General features: G+C 32.4%; 1 pseudogene across 1 annotated transcript in view; it reads right to left on the bottom strand.

Annotated features, from left to right (window-relative positions):
* LOC148604503 (uncharacterized) overlaps window positions 1-20,783 on the bottom strand; it is a 38,892-nt pseudogene extending 18,109 nt beyond the window's left edge. The window contains exons 1-9 of the transcript XR_015916211.1: window positions 20,627-20,783; window positions 14,491-14,567; window positions 14,028-14,184; window positions 11,681-11,983; window positions 11,180-11,243; window positions 6,974-7,023; window positions 6,394-6,426; window positions 5,337-5,405; window positions 1,630-1,695 (exon numbers count right to left, since the gene is read on the bottom strand). The product of XR_015916211.1 is annotated as an uncharacterized LOC148604503 (transcript). The remainder of the gene's footprint in view (window positions 1-1,629; window positions 1,696-5,336; window positions 5,406-6,393; window positions 6,427-6,973; window positions 7,024-11,179; window positions 11,244-11,680; window positions 11,984-14,027; window positions 14,185-14,490; window positions 14,568-20,626) is intronic.

The raw sequence follows: 20,783 nt of genomic DNA on the forward strand, positions 1-20,783 counted from the left end.
CATTTCTGCTTTGCTATAGGCAGTCAGCAATCATGTCTAACCATGTCGTGATCGTAAACGCACTAAAGCGTACGACGATCGTACCTCCGCGTCCAATCGCGATGCCGAGTCTTTCGTATCATTTCTTCCAAACTTAATTACGACTGTATTACATCCATTTATTGCCTCCCTTCTGAAAACATTTAACGCTTCTAATTTCATGATAATTTTCGGACAAACTGTACACCCTTCAATGGTAATCTCTGGGCCCCTTTTTTCAAATACTCCTGTTCCGCCCCGAAAAACATTTTAAAAAGGATCTGAATCGCAATTCGGTGCATCTAAGCACAGCTCAGGCGTCCTGGGTACACACAGAACTAGATGAAAACAATCAATTGAGCAGATACATTGTACCTGTATGTTACGTTCATCAATATACTAGAAAAATATATACGAGTATTAACCTATTTAAACAATATACCAGTGCCGGATCCAGAATTACAGGTAAGTGGGGAGGCACATAAAATAATAGACAGGACCAACAGTGAGTGTTTCTTTCATGATATGACTGGCACAATTTTTCAACATTTTTTCTAGGGGTGGGGGTGGGGGGGGGGGGTTGACGGGTCCGCCTCCATCCCCACTGAATTTGCTACTGAATACCGTGCAACCGACCCGGTCTGTGGCAGAGTTATTACGATCCGCGAAATCTCAATTTATCTTATATTATTTTAATCTCATAAGAGTTAATCGACATGGTGACGTATAAACTGATAGTGTTTCTTTAATGTTACAGTTTCGATCACTTCTAACCTCTCTTAAATTCTGTCAGGATTTCTGTTCTATGATATCAGATAGAACAGTACACCAGTAGGATCTTACAGTGCCTAGTCTGCGTATCAAGTATTTATATATTCTATTTTTCCTTTCGGACAGGACTGTTCGCTGGATGATATATTTTTTCAATAATACGAACTTAAGAAAAGAAGATTGAAAGATCCTGTTGATAAAAATGTTGATAAACTGTCGGGAATTCGGGAATGGTTTGTACTATTCTTACATGCTGTGCCTTATTTTCATTTACTAGGTAACAGAAGCAACAGCTTACAGTTAAGGATAGTCATATCATCCCACTCGGACACATTATTATATCGTTTCAAACGAGACCAGTCAATAGTCTATCCTCTTAAATACTGCATGCTTGGAAAAGAAGCAATGACATCTAATAATGAAGTCTTTGGTATGATTACATCAGTGATCGATCCGACAACCTTACCATTCGACCACCGAGGCTTTTGGCATTGTTATCCAAGTAAATCAAAGTGACAATCATGAATGTATGACTTTATCTGTCTTACTAAAAAGTCGCCATAAACAATTCTGTGACCGTCATTTAAATTACCACATAACAACCAAATTAAAGTTTCTATAAAGCCAGCAAGCGAAACATCAATGTTTTCTTTTAAATTCCTATCCAAAAAGTGTCTCACTCAATATATTTCAGTAAAAATCAGCCCGATCAAAACAATTACCAAGACTTTTTACAAGTTAGAAAAAAAACTCAGAAAATGAATGATATATATATATATATTTGCAGCCTGACAGAACAGTCAAAATAAAAAACCCTCTGCAATAATTTAGCTTTCATACCTCTGATATTGAGTGGCAATTCATCAGTAGACCTTCCCATATAGATATATTTTAGCGCATATAAACCTATAAAAGAATGAAGACTCATTGCTCGAAAGTACAAAAAAAGAAGATTTATTTCCTAGTTACCGATAATAAAAATTTTTATAACGACTAACACAAATGAAATTGTTCTTTTTTTTTTAATTTCTCTCATATATTAAACAGGTCTTCTGTTTTCATTTTCATGGTTTTCTAATACACATACTTTTTTATGAATCCATTATGCTAACGAATTTTTTTAGAAAATTAATTTTTGTTCTGTTGCAAATCGGTACAAAAATGTACTTACAATAAAACATACATGTAATACTTTTTTTCCAAAAAAGGGAGATACGGTGTTATGCAATGCACTTACTTAATGTATGAATGATATTAAAACGAAACAAATATGCATTTTGTTTTCTTTTAAGAAATTAGATCAGCTGTGAATGTGGTAGTTTCACTTATCTTCAATATTTTCTATACAAGTATACAATCTAATCGTAAGTCCTGAAAAATGAAAACCGTAAAAAAGAAGCTATAAAGTTATAAAAAATATAAAACAAACTTTTCAACTTAATACGAGTGAATAGGTCTTATCCAATTGATTGCGACAAGAATGGACACACCATTCAAGCTTGGTACATGTTTTGACATTTGATTGCAATTAGACAGTATTCCCAATTGCACATTTACTGTTGTGTTTCGTACATGTTATTGTGATTCTTTCTTGTCTTTTTGTTGTACCTGTCCAATTTCCTTTTCTAGTAGTTATCCTTTCGAAACCCGTTCCGTTTTTCCTGAATCATGGTAAGAATTTGCAATCTCCAATTGTGGTCCCTAGTTTTTAAAAGGTTTCAATCAGAACCATGAAATCAATCCCAACCTTTTTTTTATTTTTATTATTTTTTTTTTTTTTTTTGGGGGGGGGGGGGGGGAAGGTGTAGCACACCTTGTAGCACACTGCCGAAAAGACCCATTTTTCACAGAAATTAGTATTGGTGTTATCAGAAAGGTTAGTTACATAGATTTTCTGGGTCATATATATAATAACGAGGGACTTGTATCAAGTCAAGCCTTTCTTTGCCACACGTTCATAATACGTTTAACTGATCTCCAAAGCAGGTTAATCGAAGCCGTCTAATGGTAGTATGACATCTTATTTACAATTTCCAATGCACCAAGTTACTCATAGTGTACAAATACTATCCTACTAAGTATCAAGCAAACACCTGTTTCTATGCACCTTTTAGAGCCCTTATTTTCTAAACAGTTAAAGTCTTATTCTTGAAAATCAATCCCAGTTTCATCTTCGTGGTAAACCATATCATGGAGCAATATCACTGACATTTAGTCATTTTACCTGGATTTATATTCTGTAATTATTCATGAAATTCATATTTTATACCCTACTTCTCATATGGTTGTGGCAGAACGCTTTAAATCGAAATCAACCTTCGTATCATTTTTTTCATGGAGTGGTGTCTTTGTTATAAAATTACATTTTGATCATTAAACTAACATACAAGATGTCTTTCGAGAACTTTTAATAGTACATTTAGATATTTGGATTACATTTTTTTGCTCTAAACAGCGATGAGTTCTATATTTGTAGTGAACATGTTTATCTTGTACGACTGCCTTTGAATAAAGCTAATATTGATAACAAAGAATATCCTTCTTTTTTATTTTAGTATTCCTATCGATAATTTTAAATCTATTGCAGAAGTTCGGATATGTCGCCGATAATAAGTGTGAACAATGTAACAAGTAGAAAGTTGAGCACAAATACGTTGAATTCGTAAAACTAAAACTTTTTGGGACACTTTTGAAAAACGGTGGACAAACATTTTTGACCATACATTGAAGCTATCATAAGATAAAGTAATATTTGCTATTATTAAACAAAACTTCATGAAAGTTATTAATCTATGTATTCTCTTTGCAAAATATTTTATCGATTATATCTGAATAATTCCTCTCAGAAAATTTGTATTCCTTCTTTTTAAGTTTTCTAAAGAGAAAATTGATATATATATTGAATATTTGTACTTTTCTAAAGAGAAGTTGAACCTTTTCAGAGGGACATTTGGACTTTAAATGAATAATCTATCTCTTGAGTGATTACAATTATCCAAAAGTGATAATGAATTATAATAATAGTGTTCGCACATTTCTCAGACACGCTTTGTAATTCTTTATTAACAAAATGTTTTGACATCATATTATTTCTAATTATTGTACATGTATAATAGGATGATTTATGTGATCTGAATATTATTTCATTGATATAACAATGTACGGTATAATACCAAGAATAAATATAATAAAAAAGCTAATGTATTATTGGTGAAATAAGGGGAGAAATATTAATAAAAAACAATACACGAGACAAGGAAAATGAATATATTAAACAAAGTAAATTAACTCAGAATTTACTAAAATGGGAGCTGGAACCAGATGCATTACAAGAGCACATCCTCGGCTTTTCTAAAACACCCGCTGTGTTGCTCAGAAAAGGTGTGAACAAAATTGTTGTCTCAAATTTAGACCATGAAGTGAAAACAAGGCTTCAATATGTCATTTTGTAATCTCATTATTCTTATAGTAAGCTCATTCTATCCTTATATATAGACCATAACGATCCAAGAGATTTTGATTACGACCAGAACACCTTTATTGTGAAGATTGCAATCTTGTAGCAACATAACCCTATTCTAAAATTAAAACAAATAGTAAAGCCTAGACCAAGGAATCCATTTTGTGACAAGATTTGCCATAACGTTTCAGTTGTGACACAAAATATACGCAAGTGGTGAAAGGATGTTGCAGATTAAGGGTAGGTGAAAATACGAAATGAGAAGTCATCATGTTTATCGTAACGTAGTGTCATGACTTTCCTTTCCACCGATCTCTAATAGTAAGTTAAGATATGAGACAGACTTCTCACTGTCTGTAGTTTTCCTTCATCTTAAGTTCTTTTTCTGTATAAAATATAGCATAAAGACAAAACATCTTCTTTATAGCGGAGTTTGAGATCAAAATCAAAGGATATGGTGGATCGATGTTCCGTCTTTTTATTACGAAAGGTCTGCTATTAATTCAGCATTAAATGATCGAAGGAACAGGTCAGGAAGTAGTTGAGCAAAATTTGTTTTAGTGACGATCATTTGTTGAAAAAGACTTGGGAATTATTATGTTAAATTTCTTTTAGAATTGTAAAGAAAATCTTTCCTGAAAACACTATACGCATTAATTAAAACATCAATGCTTACTACAGTAAAAGAAATCCCGAAATAATATGTCAATCACATTTATACTCACAAGGTAAAAGAATTTACGTCCATAAGATGAAATGAAAATCTGCGTCAAGAAGTGTTATCTATTATCTTGAAAGGTGTTCAGGACTCCAGACGAGAATTATATATGAACACCTGATCTGCCAAAACAAAATCTGTGATCGACGGGAGATTTCATATCTGGCCAAAAGTATAATTAAAAAAAAACAACTATGTGTTTGCATCTTTCGCAGCGCCAATTAAAATTGCCACTCAACATTATCGAATTGAAGCATATTTTGAAGATATCTATGCGTCAAATTTTGATTTAAAAGTCATCAGTAATAAGAGGTTTTGAAAATAACCTTGATTGCTGTTTCAGTCGTGTGAATAACATATTAGACTTACCTAAACAAAGTAATACGCCTAACAACACAACAATAACAGCAGCTGTGGTAGAAATGGAATATTCAGGACCTTCAAAAAACAAATTTGATTATGAAACGATGTATTTTTTTAAAGTAAGTTATTTTGTTCTATTTATTTTCGGCTGATCTTTCCATTTTTTTTTCACTTTCCTTTCATCTGTGGCAACATAACGTCAGCACCTGGGTATGAATTGTTCATATCACAGGTCATACGTTATACCAGAGCTTGCCGAAACTACGCAGACTTTTTGTATCGCGCTAGAACTCTAACAAATAGGTTTCTGGACCAGGGTTATGTTGCTACAAGATTGAAGTCATCACTGCAGAAGTTTTATGGTCGTCATCATGAACTCGTGGATCGCTCCGGAATATCCATCTGCGCCATGAAAACTGATTTGTTCAACGTGTCATAGTTTTCTATCCCCCTTTCGTCTACCCCGGACTTGACTTTTTATGAGCAACTCGGTAGGTAATTCTAGAAAAAAACAGAGGACGCTTACCCTACAGGTGCACCTGGTCCATGCTCCCAGTTTTTAGTGTAGTCCGAGTTGCTCATTTGCTTCTTTCACTACGTGTGTATGGTTTTGGTGACTGTATGTTTTTGTTATGTGTGTCTATTTTCAAAGTCTGGTCTTTGTCCCTGGATTACATTCTTTCCATTACCGCTATAATCTTGGTTCCCTTGATTACTCTTCCAGCTAGATAGATTTGAGTTTTTTAACTGTAAATTATCTGTCTGTACTTACTACAACAAAGCTATGCACAAAACATATTGTTGACTGATAAAGTCAACATATACAAATGTATAACCAATATACACGTATATTCAGCACATGAATTCATAACCTTAGAAGACATTTTAAGATTTCAATGTCTGTACGAAATTTACCTAATTGGAGATACAAAACGAGCATATGGTGGTTTTTATTCATTTTGTTCCAAATTGTTACCAAATGTTACTTATACTAGTACAAGGGTTGAGATAACCATCCATCCCCTCTTATCAGCCAAACTATGATTTGCAAGGACCATTATACCTCTCATTATACCTCGCCTAGTTACTTTGTCACCTAAAAATAAACAGAAGCACTCATGTATTTTTGCCACTTTTTATACTTCGATGAGGCAAACATCCATTTTTATGTTGTTTTGTTTATTCTTTGAACGTCTATGTTCTCCAAAACGAAGTCAACAGACATATGTAGGCAACGTCAGGTAGCCAAACATCTCAGCTTTTAAATAGTACAACAAACTTGCCGTAACACCTAGGGTTTTGGAGTATTTTTTATATTTAAGAACCACTGGGTCGATACCACTGCTGGTGGACCCAAAGTCCCCGAGGGTATTCATCAACCCAGTAGTCAGACCCCGGCGGGGTTGTTTTCTACTTTACATATTCACCATACTTATTTGCGTTGTTTGATTCTATAACGGGAGGTGGAAAGGTACCCGTGAAGATGAAGAGTGGGGTTAGGAGTTGCACTGAGGGACTGTCCCAGCCCATTGACTATAACTTAATGACACTTTTTCCTTGTATGATAGACGCTACAAAAAAGGATTCAAAAATGTTTTCAAAAATACAGAGAATTATTTAACAAAAAAGAAGACCAGAAATACCTCTTGATGTATCCGTAACTAGAACAATTGCTGACTCTGTTTGAAAAGGCCTGAAAAGAGATTTAGAAGTCATCAAGTTGGTTCTGACACTTATGATGCTTTCAAGGATTTTTTCCTATTTACTCGCATTTACAATGGATACTGTAAAACATCACAATGGCAAATATTAGCTTTTTTCAAAATCAAATGGAAAAAATCTATTGACAATAAGCAATGATTTGTTTGGATAAGCACAATTGATCCCATTTGTATACGTCACTAAACGGAAGATACAGTACTTGCATGGGGGAAAGCTTTCCATACTATCTTATATTGGGGATTGTAAATCGAAAATGGGGCTGGGTATGGTATTTGTGGGGTAGGGATTTTGAATGGGAAGGATTGGGGAAATAAGTTCTAATTGATATGAAAATATTTATAAAATTTAATAAAAAATTACAGCTAAAATTTAAAAGAATTTAAAAACATACATTCTGATAATGTAGTATTTGAATTGAAATATCGAGTTGGGATTGTATGAAGGAATATGAATTTTTCTATGGGAAGGGGGAATTATCAATGAGAATGTTGGGCAATTTGGAGTGGAGAATTTGGTACGGTATTTGGTATAGGTGGGAATTTTATGCCATTAAAGAGCAGTATGTTGTCAATTCAAAGCTCCCCCCTTACTAGACTGGATCAGATATCACTGCCATTTTATTAGAATATCATTGTCTCAAAAAACTACCCGTAGTTCTTCCAAGCGTAAGATTAGGATGTTTGACTGAAGTGATGACAATAAATACGCACATATATTACTAGATACAGACTGGCAATGAGTGGTCATGTCTGACAACATTGACAAAATCGTTTAGGAATTTTCAAAATATATCTTTGATGCAGCCGGCGACCGATAACTTGGTAAATTTATAAGTGCAAAAAGAGTTACAAAGATCATTTTATACGTAAATTAAAAGATAACCACCCATCGACGAAATCATGGTGGCATATATGCAATAAAATGAAACAATGAAACAACTTCAAGTAGGTATATCATCGTTGTTAAAATGGTAACTTAAACACAAAGGAAACTCTCAAAGCAGACGAATTCCAAGACTTCTTCGTTCTGCAAATCAAATTAGATGACTGGAATAATCATCTTCCTAGTCCTTCCGTGAGAAGGAATGAGATCGATCAGCTTGCAATTACAGAATCCAAAATAGAATATGTAAGAGTAATCCAGGGAATCAAGATTCTAGCGGTAATCAAAAGAATGTAATCCAGGAACAAAGACCAGACGTGCACTACAAAGAACACAAAGTAACTATAATAATACATACAAAGTAACAAAAGTAAATGAGCAACTCGAACTCCACGAATCTTAACGTTTTGACTCTTGAAAGTCGCATATCCCTAAGTGAGGGTCCGTTGTGTAAGTTTTCAATTTATAACTTTCGAAGTCGTTTTGTTCTTCTATGTTGAAAACAGGTGATGTGACGCATGTATTTATAAACGTTAAAGCACGCAAAGTCAAGATCTATATTTCTTTTCTCAGTATAATTTTAAAAAGTAAAGAAGGTTGTGTTTACATACACATGAACAGTTACTTGAATTGTTACTCAAGACCGACCTGTCTGTATTTATTTACGGAGATTCATCTATAAATGAACTACAAATAATCGATTTTACAAATTTGTTCAGTCAAAAAAGTCGGAAGTTGTTCAGTCGGAAAAAAAGTAAAAAAATTGCGTGGCCTTCTGTGACATTTCCAAAGCCTTTGATCGTGTCTGATATGACGGTTTATTGTTTAAGTTACACTACTATGGTATAACCAGGTGCTTCTTGTGTCGGTTCAATGGCTAACAGATTCCAACGCGTTGTTTACCCTAGATATCGCACCATTTGCGTTGAATAGAGACATCGAAAATAGTCCACCAATGACTACGTGATGGCTTATTCGATGCTGATATCACATAAAAAATGTATATTTCGTGTATTATACCAATTCACAAATGCGGGGAAGTCGTATGAAGATATAAAGTTTTAATTAAAAAGATGGAATAATCCAGATTGAATCGTATCGTAACGGATATTTAACGAAATAAATATCACTAGAAAATTTATATCGAGAAACCGGGTGGGTACAACTCTTTGAAAGCAGGAAAGAATATAAACTTGTGATGATGAATAAGATTATAAACGGTAATACCCCAGGATATTAATGTACCCTTGTACCAAAATGCGCGGTCAGACCTTTACAACCATTTTACGTGACAGTCACAGAACTTATCCGAGATATGTGCAGTACAAGGGCGTCTTTTTATTCGACTGTTCAGATGCTACAGATTGTTACTTGGAATTGGAACAGTACAAGGAAAAGGTTAGTCTTTATTAATAGAAGTCAAAGTAGTGAACTGTCCAGTTCTTTACAAAATGTTGAAATTCAACGTGAAATGAAAGAAACTGTTGCAACCCAACTGAAACAACAAAATGATTTTATTCAAAACCAGAAAATTTAAGAAAAAAATGGATCTTCTGTGAAACTGCCTAAAATAGATTATCATTTCATTTAATGGAGATAAAACTAAGTGGAATGAATTTTGGGATTCTTTCGAAAGTTCCATCAACAAGAACAAACGACTCCAAAATTGCAAAATTCAACCATTTGAAGAGTACATTATTTGGAGATGCTAAATATGCTGTTTCTGGTCTTTCATCATCAGAGGAACTTACGACATTGCTGTTGGAATACTTAAAGAAAGATTTGGGAATATTCGGGAACTTGTAGATCTGCATTATAGCGAAATGTGGGCGAAATGATAAAATTACAACCGGCTTAAAATAAGACGTCATCGCTTAGAATTTTCTTAGATAAAATAAACAGGCATTTGCGTAGTTTGGAAGTTCTGAAACAGAACGTTAACCATGATGTATTTTTGTCAATGGTGAAGTCAAAATTACCAGAGCAAATTCTACTTCAATTAGAGATTCAAAAAGGATCTACAGAAAAATGGACAGTTCTTAAAGCATGTGAAAGATCGCGGGTTTATATCGTAGCAAAAGAGAAATTTGATAATTTTAACCTGAAAAGGAGTGTTCAAATCGTAGAGGTAATGCAAACGGATCCCTTAATTCTAACAAACCATGGCAGAAAAGAAATGAAAAATTCAGTTCGAGTAAAGGTGGAACATCAAATAAACAATTTAATTCTGCAGAAGCTTTAGTGGCTTCACCGGAACGCAATACAAACTACTTTGACAAATGTAGATATTTAAAGAGTAAATATATAAATAACATTGAAGTGATGAATGCTAAAAGTTTAAAAGTGTTGAAGAAAGAAAGCGCCAGCTAAAAGGAAACTGTTTTAGGTGCTTGAGATTAGATCACCTATCTGGTGATTGTAAAAAAGATTAAATTTGTGTTCATTGTGAAGAAAAGGATTCCCATCAACGGAGTTTATTTCTGAAGAAATTCAAAATGAAAATGACAAGTGTGCATTTGGGCAGAACCTACATGCCAGGCTGCACATGAACAACAGCTCTCTCAACGAGCATCTGTTCAGGCGTAATTTGGTAGCCATTCCGAACTGTTCCTAAAGTCATGTAAGACAAGCAACCATTTTTTACTTGAATGCAAAAAGTACTCAGAAATCCGGCTTAACACTATCAAATCTAATGCTTGTACAACAGAACAAAATACTGAATTATCTTTAAGATGCAATCTTATATTTTAAAAATTAAGCGATTTGTAGATTAACAATACTATTGTACGTTTTTTTTTCTAATGCATTTCATCACATTCCTTCTGCTTTTACATGCATGTCTATCTTTCTTTTCACACACTATTTTTCTGTATATTCACTATTGCATTATTATAATAAAACTAACGTATAAAGCATGCTGATTCAACGTGATAATTTCCGTCATATGATAGGGAACGGCTCAACATATGCTTATGCTTGATGTCGAATCCTTATGATGTATTTCTGTTGTATTAATTATAATTCGTGTATAAATTTGAAGTAAAATATGTTTAAACTGAAAATTTCAGACTTTTGAAAACATCTTTTTTTATGTGTTTTGAAATGCTATTTTACAAAGTAAAAATACTCTTTCAAAAAGAAAGAATCTGTTTCTAGATGTTTCGTATCTATTAAAAAAAACCATTTTCAGATAATTGTCAGCAAACCAGAAACTAAGTAATATCATTAAACGAATAATCACTTACTTAAGAATACTACTTTCACAATTGTAAGATACTTTCAATTTTGAAATAGATCGGCATTTGTATTCTACAAAATAAATGAATAGATCATACAACATTCACCTTATTAGACAATATATTGTTAATTTATCATGATAAAGTAGACATAATTAACGCAAAACATTTTCGAGAATTAAAACAAATGACAACGCGAAAGAATATCGACAGTTTCACAATTAATTTGCATAACTCGTTTATTTTGTTAATTTTGGTTAATTGTTAATACTTAAGTTGAACGATGTAAGTAGGTGTGAATTTCATAACTCTTTAATGGAATCAAAATTGAAATGGAAATTTTATCTGTGAATTCTCAATAATATATCTAAATGAATAGAACTTGGAGTCCGATGTGACATTCATATACAAAATGCCGTCACTTCTTATTTCAATGAGGAGGCATGAGGAATTTGTTTTTAAAGTTATGAAGGAAGTTGAAAAGTCTAAAATAAAATGCCGAATAATTACCTGGATCAAGTATATGGTTAACAGGGCAAGTCTTCTTTACACAAGAACAATCCTCTTTAACAGGTTCACAGTAACATAAGTGTTCAGGTTCCTGTAGAAAGACGTAACCAGCAGTGTAATTACAGCGACATCTCCTATCAGACGTAGTCGTTCCATCATCATATATAATTTGACCAATCTCATTGCAGGTTGACTTTTTATAGACACACTCATAGTTTCCATTGGTTGAGTACATGAACGGTTGGAATTTATCAGGTGAACACGGGGATCTTGTAGTACCTCCAGAAAAGACTCTTCTGTAACCTACAAAGCATACCTCTTTTGTATTATAAAATAACATAGGAAAGAGACAAAACGGGACGGGATATACTGTTATCTAGCATTTCCGAACAGGGTGGAACGAATAAGCATAACCATAAGTTCGATAAGAGATAGCAGAACTGTTTATCTCAAAACAGTAAATACATTCAATGTACATCATTGATTGAGATTGATTGTATATGACAATCCGTTGAACGATATACAATTTGCAAAATAAATAATGTTATCTTTTTGTGAGCTAACCTCCAGATCTTATTAACCTAATCATACCTTAATCAAAAATGATATTTCATGGTAATGTAATATGCATAGCTCGAAAGTTTGAACATAATTTTTATAGTCTGGAAAAATAATTAAATAAACTTATACGTAAGGATTATTCCCATCAAATCTGTATCAAATATTCAAATTGTGTTTTTATTGTTTCTAAGATTGACTTTCTGGGGTCGATGAATTCTTTACAAAGATACTCTACTCCATGTGTTTCTAGTATGCCGGTGGGTTTTAATAGTTCAAATTTCAAGATTAATGACTCCCATGTAACATTATGATGTTAATGTGCCATTTGAATGTCATTGTTTTTATTATCTCTGTATTTGTAAGAAGACATTGTTTTACTTAGACATTTTGTGATATATTTTCACTTAATCCTGTTGGACATGATTGTATTTATACTTTTGTATGCGTAGACGAGGTGTGCTTATCAATTACCGTTGGTGTTTGAACTAGCTTATAGAAAAAGCGAGTACTGCTTTGAGGTAGATAGAACTGATTGTCTTTTTGCCCATCACTGACGACAGTGTGATGACCTGTAACAGTTTAATTGTATGTCGCTGGAATTTGGATAGGTGACTGTCTCGTTGGCAACCATACCACATACCCTATTTTTATACTTTATGATCTTTTTGACAATTTTGAAGACTTGATAAAAAAATCATAAATATCCATACGTATATGGAGTCTAAAAACTATAAAATCTTTACGATAATTGAAATTCCGCGTTTTCAACATTAAATGTTACCTTCCCCAAGATAACTTGGAAAAGTAAAAGAAATCGTCTGAATATATTTATATATCATTCAAATGCACTAATGGCTGTTGTCAAGTTTGTTATTTATAGTTACGACTCTAATTAGTTTTCCCCAACGGAACATAAAGACATGATCTACTACAGCGAGCAAATATATCCGTGTGGTAATGTTTCTTTCGGACACCATATTCGTCATTTATGATGCGACTTCTTTTAGCAAACTATAGAGATTTCAATGGTCATCAATTGCGTCCCTTCATTCATATAAATAAACCTTCAAAATCGTTTGACCGCAAAGAAGGTGAAATAATTTGCACCCTTTCTTTTAACATATCGATACTTTGAGGAGATTTCTTTTTTCATCATCATAAATTTGTAAAATGGATGGCTCCCATCTTTTTATCCAGCTGCCGTAGAAAATAGAGAAACTCATGACACAATTTCGTCCTTGTGAGTCTATAATTTAATCTCGAACTTGATGACAGTAGGCACAAAATATATGACAAGTGAGACAATATGATTTAAACAATTTCCCTTTTCATGCGTTGTAATATAGCAGCCAAACTCTATATGGTGACTTTAATTCTGATATCGTCTGATTAGGCAGTATTATGACTTATTAATAGGCAACCGTTGTCTAAGGGACAGCTTTCAGTCATAAGTCATAAAACAAATTTCATCCGCTGATTGTACAATGTATTCTTGCTATCCAATCTTTTGTAAGAAATGATCTATCCCATACTAAAATATTATGTAGATGATGGATAATTATAATATCTTCTGTACTGTTTTCAACTACTGTATATTGGTATAGTAATATATCATATTAATAAGTATAATTAAACATTTATATGAGCGCTCTTTTATAAATATTTCTTCATATATGAATAAGCCATAAAAAACTTGAATTGAATCAAAGTTTTCCATCGAAAGCATCAATAGAAAACAATACAATCGGAATTGATGAAATTATATTCGCAACTGATTTTACCATACCTTTCATTTGAAACTCGGTTCCACCACAATTTTCTTTGTAGGCTTTTTTATTTGTGTCCCACATGCACCAGTAATTAGTAGTCTTATTGCATACAACTCCTGCATGGAAATTCCAGAGTGGCAGGCTTGGACATTCAAACCAAGAAATACTAATAACCTGATTTTGAATTATAGGAGACCAACACCATTAACAATCATAAGTGTTTACGTTAAAATGTTCGGAAAGTTATCTATGAAATGTTTCCAAAATTGAACATTATGAGGTTTTGAAAAAAAAACAAAATTGCTATGAATGGTACACTATATACAATGTTCGTTAATAACAAAATGATATCTGTTTAGCAAAACTGAAATGATTTTATCATAGTTACATAATTCAAACCAATACTTTAATTCCTTAAACATATAACAAATATAACATATTTCATAAATAAGACACGGAACTTAGTGTCAATATACTTACCAAATAAGGAAAATACATCAGACAGAATAACCATGATCAATGCCATTTTTGTCTGTAAGATTGAATATTCAGCATATCTTAAATGTAAAACAATCATCGATTTTAAATCTTAAATATTACAAAATCAATTTTACGTTCGAAAACATTTTCTTATGTTGAAAAGAATTTTCACGATGTGTAGTTTTAATCAAAACAACCGATGACCTTAAAAGAAGGATTTATAATTAGTTATATCTTTTATTTGGACACGTACTCTCTTTTGAGAGAGTACGTTTCTATATTTCCTTTGCAATTTTCATGATTTTTTGCTTTGTAATATCACGTTGAATATTAAATTGTCAGATTTAAAAATGATTCATAGTGGCGTTTGTCTTGAGGTGATTACTTTTTCAATACCTATCGAATGGTAAATTTTGGAAATTGTTAACTATATTCAAGTGATATTCTAATAACACAATACCTAGTTAAAAAAAAGATTACTCCCTAATGCTACTGGTGCTTGACACGTGTGAAAAGAATGAACTATATGCATATAAACTTATTTATCAAGTGATAGGACATTTAAATATATGTAGCATTACCGCTGGATCGCCCTTCGTATTTACATCTTAATCAAAGTAAAGAAGAATTAAGTCTATTTCTATCAATTCTTGATATTTTCTGTTCAAATTATGTTGGTTTCCTACGGAATTATGCATTTCAATTGTTATTAAGTTAAAATGATTTTTCGCAGGCTTTTTGTATGTTTACAGTTAGGCTTCTGAAACCTGGTCATGTTGTTACAAGATAGAGTAATCACTATAGAAGTTTGGATCGTGGATCGTTACGGTGTATCCATCTACACCATAAAACCGTATTTGTTCAACGTGTCATAGTTTTTCTTTCCTCTTTCGTCTACCCAATACTTTACTGTTTATGAGAGAAAAATCAAGGGAACCAAGTTATGGCGGTAATCAAAAGAATGTAGTCCAGGGGCAAAGACCAGACATGGTAAACAAACATACACAACAAAAACGAAGTAACCAAAATCATTCATACAAAGCAACAAAAGCAAATTGACAACTCGTACTCCACTAAAAACTGGGAGCATGGGCCAGGTGCACCGGTATGGTAAGCGTCCTCTGCTTTTCTAGATTCCGGGGTGTGTCTAGAAAAGCAGGGGACGCTTACCCTATCGGTGCACCTTGTCCATATTGTTAGTTTTTAATGGAGCTCGAATTGGTCATTTACTTTGTTACTTTGTATGTATTATTCTCCTAATTTCGAGGACTTGATACATCACATTTATCCTAAAGAACTTGAGATTAAGGATACTACAGACACTCCATACGCAGGTACTGAAGGGATGAAAGGAAAATTGACAATAAGGAATGAAAAATCATCAATGTCATAAAGTTCGGTCAAAAGTTTTCTTTCGACTATCGATCTCTAATTGTAGGTCATTATATTAGGCTGACTTCACAGTGTCTGTAGTATTCTTTATCTCGAGTTCTTTGGGGTTAGATGCAATGTATCAAATCGATGGGATGAACGTACATCTTAGCAGAGATTAAAAGGGTTAGATGGCCATCAACAAAAAAAGTAAAAAAAAACTAAGAGAGATCATTGCAATATATATTTTAACATATGACGTGATAATTGTCTTTAAATTTTAGAGACATTCAAATTATGTATTTATATAAAAATGTTTAGCTAAAATAAAGACAAAGAATTAATTTTTCGGCAGTAAATAGCTACAAAAACATATCGCAGCATAAAAGATAATGTAAAAACTTCAAAAACCATGGCCAAAATAGAGTAAATACACACAAGCAATGTAAAAAACAAAATAAAAAAGTAATAATGTGTGTATTTTTGGAAAACAATTAAATTGTTATTTCTCTGAAATCTTTCTCCTTATTACGACCACGGTAAGACATTTCCTGCAACATATTACATGCTAACTTTCTACTAGTAGTTCTTTTTTACACTTTGTGATATATGTATTGTCAAACGCAATTGTGGAGATTTCATTTGTATTAAGGCTACAAACAACTAATCCAGATTCCAATTACTCTCTATGTTAATTTACTCATTTTCAGGATACTCAGTAGTTTACTGACACTGACACTCGGAACTCATCTACCCTTAAAATAGCCTGGGGTAAATAAAAATTCATTCAATTAAAAATATTTTTAACTATCTTTTATAATGGCATGCTAAAGGGATTACTTTGTACTGTTTTGCGTATGATCCAAATCGATGATGCAATTGTTAATCTGTAACCTTAGGGCGAGAATAGTCAATATGCCAAATAGACAACAATCCCACCAGGATAAAAAATGTTAGCTCAAGGCAATCCTTGGAACTTATGAACGACCAGGAAACCCTAATACCAAAGGACAGGCTGCAAATGGCCCAAAACAGCATTATACATAGATACAACGAAATAGTTGCTCCTACAAACTAAAGCAACGTAAAAAAACCGATAATGAACAAAAAGAAACAAGAGGCCTGAAATTCATGACTAGGAAAAGTAGCACGAAAAAAAAAAAAAAAAAAAAAACTGCAACGGCGTTAAAGTTAAAGTTAAAGTTATTGTGTTACCACAATTCCCCTCTTGTAAATCTGGCCACTGTGGATGAAAGTATTGGACAATTAATCTAATCACACCTAAAAATCAATTCAAAAAGGTATGAGTCGTGGAAAGATTTTACAGTAAATTTTCTACAACCATGACACTCTTTTGTTACCAATCTGCTGAACAATACAAAGGATTGAAAAAGCTATTGGGGCATTTAAACTGAACAGTTGCTATTGAAAGAGTTGATGAGTATGTAGCCACTCACCCATGAATTTACCTGGACATGTGTAAGATAGCCAATACCCTTTATGTTTCACATCATATGGAATTTTCTCAGTTATGACTATTACCCACAATGTGTTTTGAAGGAACTTTGTGATTTTTTAATTTATGTTTTTTTCTGTTGTTTAGGTATCGTATTTAGAAGTTGACAAAAGCCTGTTAAATACATCCTTTGCTCATGCTAACATATGGAAAATATTAATGTAGAAAACTAATGGTTGAGCATTTTTCCAAAAAGAAAACTTTAAACTCACAGGCCACCAAGTTGACAGCAATTATGAAATAGCAAGTTAAAGAAAATCAATGTACGTATGTTACAATGTTATGCTGCTATTTGTTTTAATTGTCCCATCTCAAATCTGAATCCATTTAATATTGCCTTTATTCATTAAAAATATATGCATTGATATATACTCCTTCGACGTATCTACTTAAACTTTAGTTCAGATTCTTATAAATTCCTTGCACATGTTTTTGTATTATTCAAAATATACTTGTGCATGTATATATCATAGTTCTGATGAAATTTAATGGACTTAATCCATAAATATAAATCCAATGAAAATCTTAGTTTTTTTTTCAAATGCCAATGAAAATAGCACTTGATCAAGATTTTTAATTTAAAAATAACCATTGTACTTCATACCAAAACTACATATTATGTTAATGAAAATCATTTCTTTTTAATTATCCACAAAAGTTTTTGGGAAAAAGCATTTAAATCCAAAATACATCGAAAATATTGCACTACACGTAAATCCCAAACTACATATGAATTACACTTAATCCAAAGAAATTTCAATGTAAATAAAACTTATTATTCAAATCTAAAATTTCATTGAAAAGCATTGCATTTATAATCTCAAATAATAATTTCAATAAAACTCAATGCACTGAATACCAAACTATATCACAAATGAAAATTATTATTAACATGACACTTAATCTTTAGCTATGAATACCAGTGCAGTAAATCCAGAACAATATAATTCCAGTGGAAATATTTCACGCTTTATAAAGAACTTAATTCACTAAATAAAGTCAGTACTATTTCAAAAATTGTAATTCACATGAACCTAAAACTTTGAATTTTGTATAACGCTTGTTCCTTCACATAGTTTTAATTAAAAAGGGACCATAGTAGGACTCTTCCAGTTTTATGAAGGAGAGTATAAACATTAATTGACGTCTCATTTTTATAATGATATTTACGACTTCTATTCAGTGATGTAAAGATAAAAATAAATATTTTAAAATACAATTCTAAATCAAGGTTTTTAATATTGTCGACAAAATACAAAATAAAATCTAATTCGTTAAATTTGAACTTCCATCACCAATAAAAATAGCATAACACAGGTAGCTGCTTCAGATTTTAATAACCAAGAGCTGACTATGAAAAGATTCATAGGTGAGTAGTCATCAACTCTTTCAATAGCAACTGGTCAGTTTGAATGTCCCAATATGTAGCTTGTTAGTCCCATGTATTGTTCAGCAGATTGAAAACAAAAGAGTGTCATGGTTGTAGGGAAGTCATTGTAACAACATACATCAACTGAAGATAAGAAAAACTAGCCACCTAAGAAAAAACTAAAACAATGGTCAAATTGAACTCCCAAAGAGGATTGCGAATGACCTCTGGTGTTTCTGAAGGGTTATAATCTTGTTCCCTGGTCAATATCATAAGCAACCCTAGGATCGCACAATATAGACCCAGGTCACCAGCAACGGATATGCACAAAATATGAGTAAATTGCCACCTATGAAATAAAATGAAAACAAAGATGAGATTATCTAAATTAACTTATTTATTGCGCATTTGTATTGAAAGTTAATCTAAGTAATTTGAAAGAATTATTTAAACGTTGCTTTTAGAAATTTGAATATTTGAACGTATAAAACAAATAGGATAACGTCATATCCAGTCAGCCAATCAACAGAAATAATTGTCACTGGTGACCCAGGGTTATATTTGAGAGAAACTTGCGGAACGAAAATATTACCCGGTCTTCCACTTTACGAAATGTTAGTGTGTTTTCACAAACAGCGGCAGCCATTAATTTGCAAGTCAGTTAAACCAAGTAAAACCCGAAGGACAAAAAATTACCTCATCCAAAATACTTTGTAAACCAGCAACCACTCGGGCAGATCATACTTCTGCTTTATCGGGCTAATTTTGAAATGGTAACAAACAATACAAAACGAAAATGTCAATGTAACCAATTAAAATCAGTTAGAAAACTGATAGTTTTGACATTCATGTTTTCTGAACTATTAATAAATTTAAATTAATTCTTAAGATAATCGAAATCAAAACAAAAGTAGTACACTTCAGAAAACGTAAAATCGGTTCGGTATTTTTTTTCATTGTCCTTTATGCTCCATATAAATCGAGCAAGAGTTGTGATTTTAGACTAAACGTGTCTCGGTAATAGGATAGTCGTTAAAGGTATGGCATTGACTGCATCAAAGTCTCAAATTGATTGACATCTGACAAGTCAAATGTCCAGTATCTCACAATGCATGCAACATTATCGTTCTTAATAACAAAATGTATACAATATTTAAAACCTTGTTGAGCTAAATGTAATTCAACCATATTTTGCTTTTATGTTTTTTGCATAAATATTATTGTTTAATTTTAAAATAATTGTTCAAAACTGATATGACTATGATATATAACATTGTTATGGCTTTTAGGTACATTTACATCATGAACATATAATAAAAGCATAGTTTGTTTGATGTTATAACTTGTATTTGAGTCCTTTACCAGTTTAAGTGTTCGGAGTATTTATACACGCAATACATCAAAACACCTATGTACTTATTTTATCTTATATGTAACTGTTGATCAAACAAACCGTGCACTTTGTAATTTATAACTGATATTCTCATGGGACATAAACGTGAATTAAATTGATAAAAATGCAAATTATCATAGCTATTGCATTGCATTCTTTTCTGGTTTGTATGTGTAATTTATACCCTTAATTCTGGTGTTCAGGCACCTAGATCTATAATTACAATTACGACATAATAAAAGGCTTTAATAAGGAGGATTGGTATGCCAATTAATAATTTGAAAGGTATACAATGTGCAGCCATGAAAAGCTGATGTGATTTGTTAAAATAAGAGTGCATTATTATTTCACCCTTTTCAAAATTTAACTGTCTATTCCATATTAGAACTTTTCACAAATCTATAAGGCGGCATTTATCAGTTCCACATGCTTTATTCTAATAGAGTTAATAAGCAAGCGTTAAATTATACATTAACTATTGGCCTACCAAATGTTCAATGTCTGCTGTATAGGGTGACACGCCAATGTAACACATGAGGTAGATTTATCACACCAAACGTAGTCGAAGCTGATATGTATTCTGAGTGTGTTTCTTTGTGTATAACCATTTGATGCAGGCAGTTATATTATACTGAATACCCTCC

The sequence above is a fragment of the Perna viridis genome, chromosome 10, assembly GCF_037379345.1.
Source record: "Perna viridis isolate PV_CMFRI_1.1 ecotype Kerala chromosome 10, ASM3737934v1, whole genome shotgun sequence".
In the NCBI taxonomy this organism is placed as follows: Eukaryota; Metazoa; Mollusca; class Bivalvia; order Mytilida; family Mytilidae; genus Perna; species Perna viridis.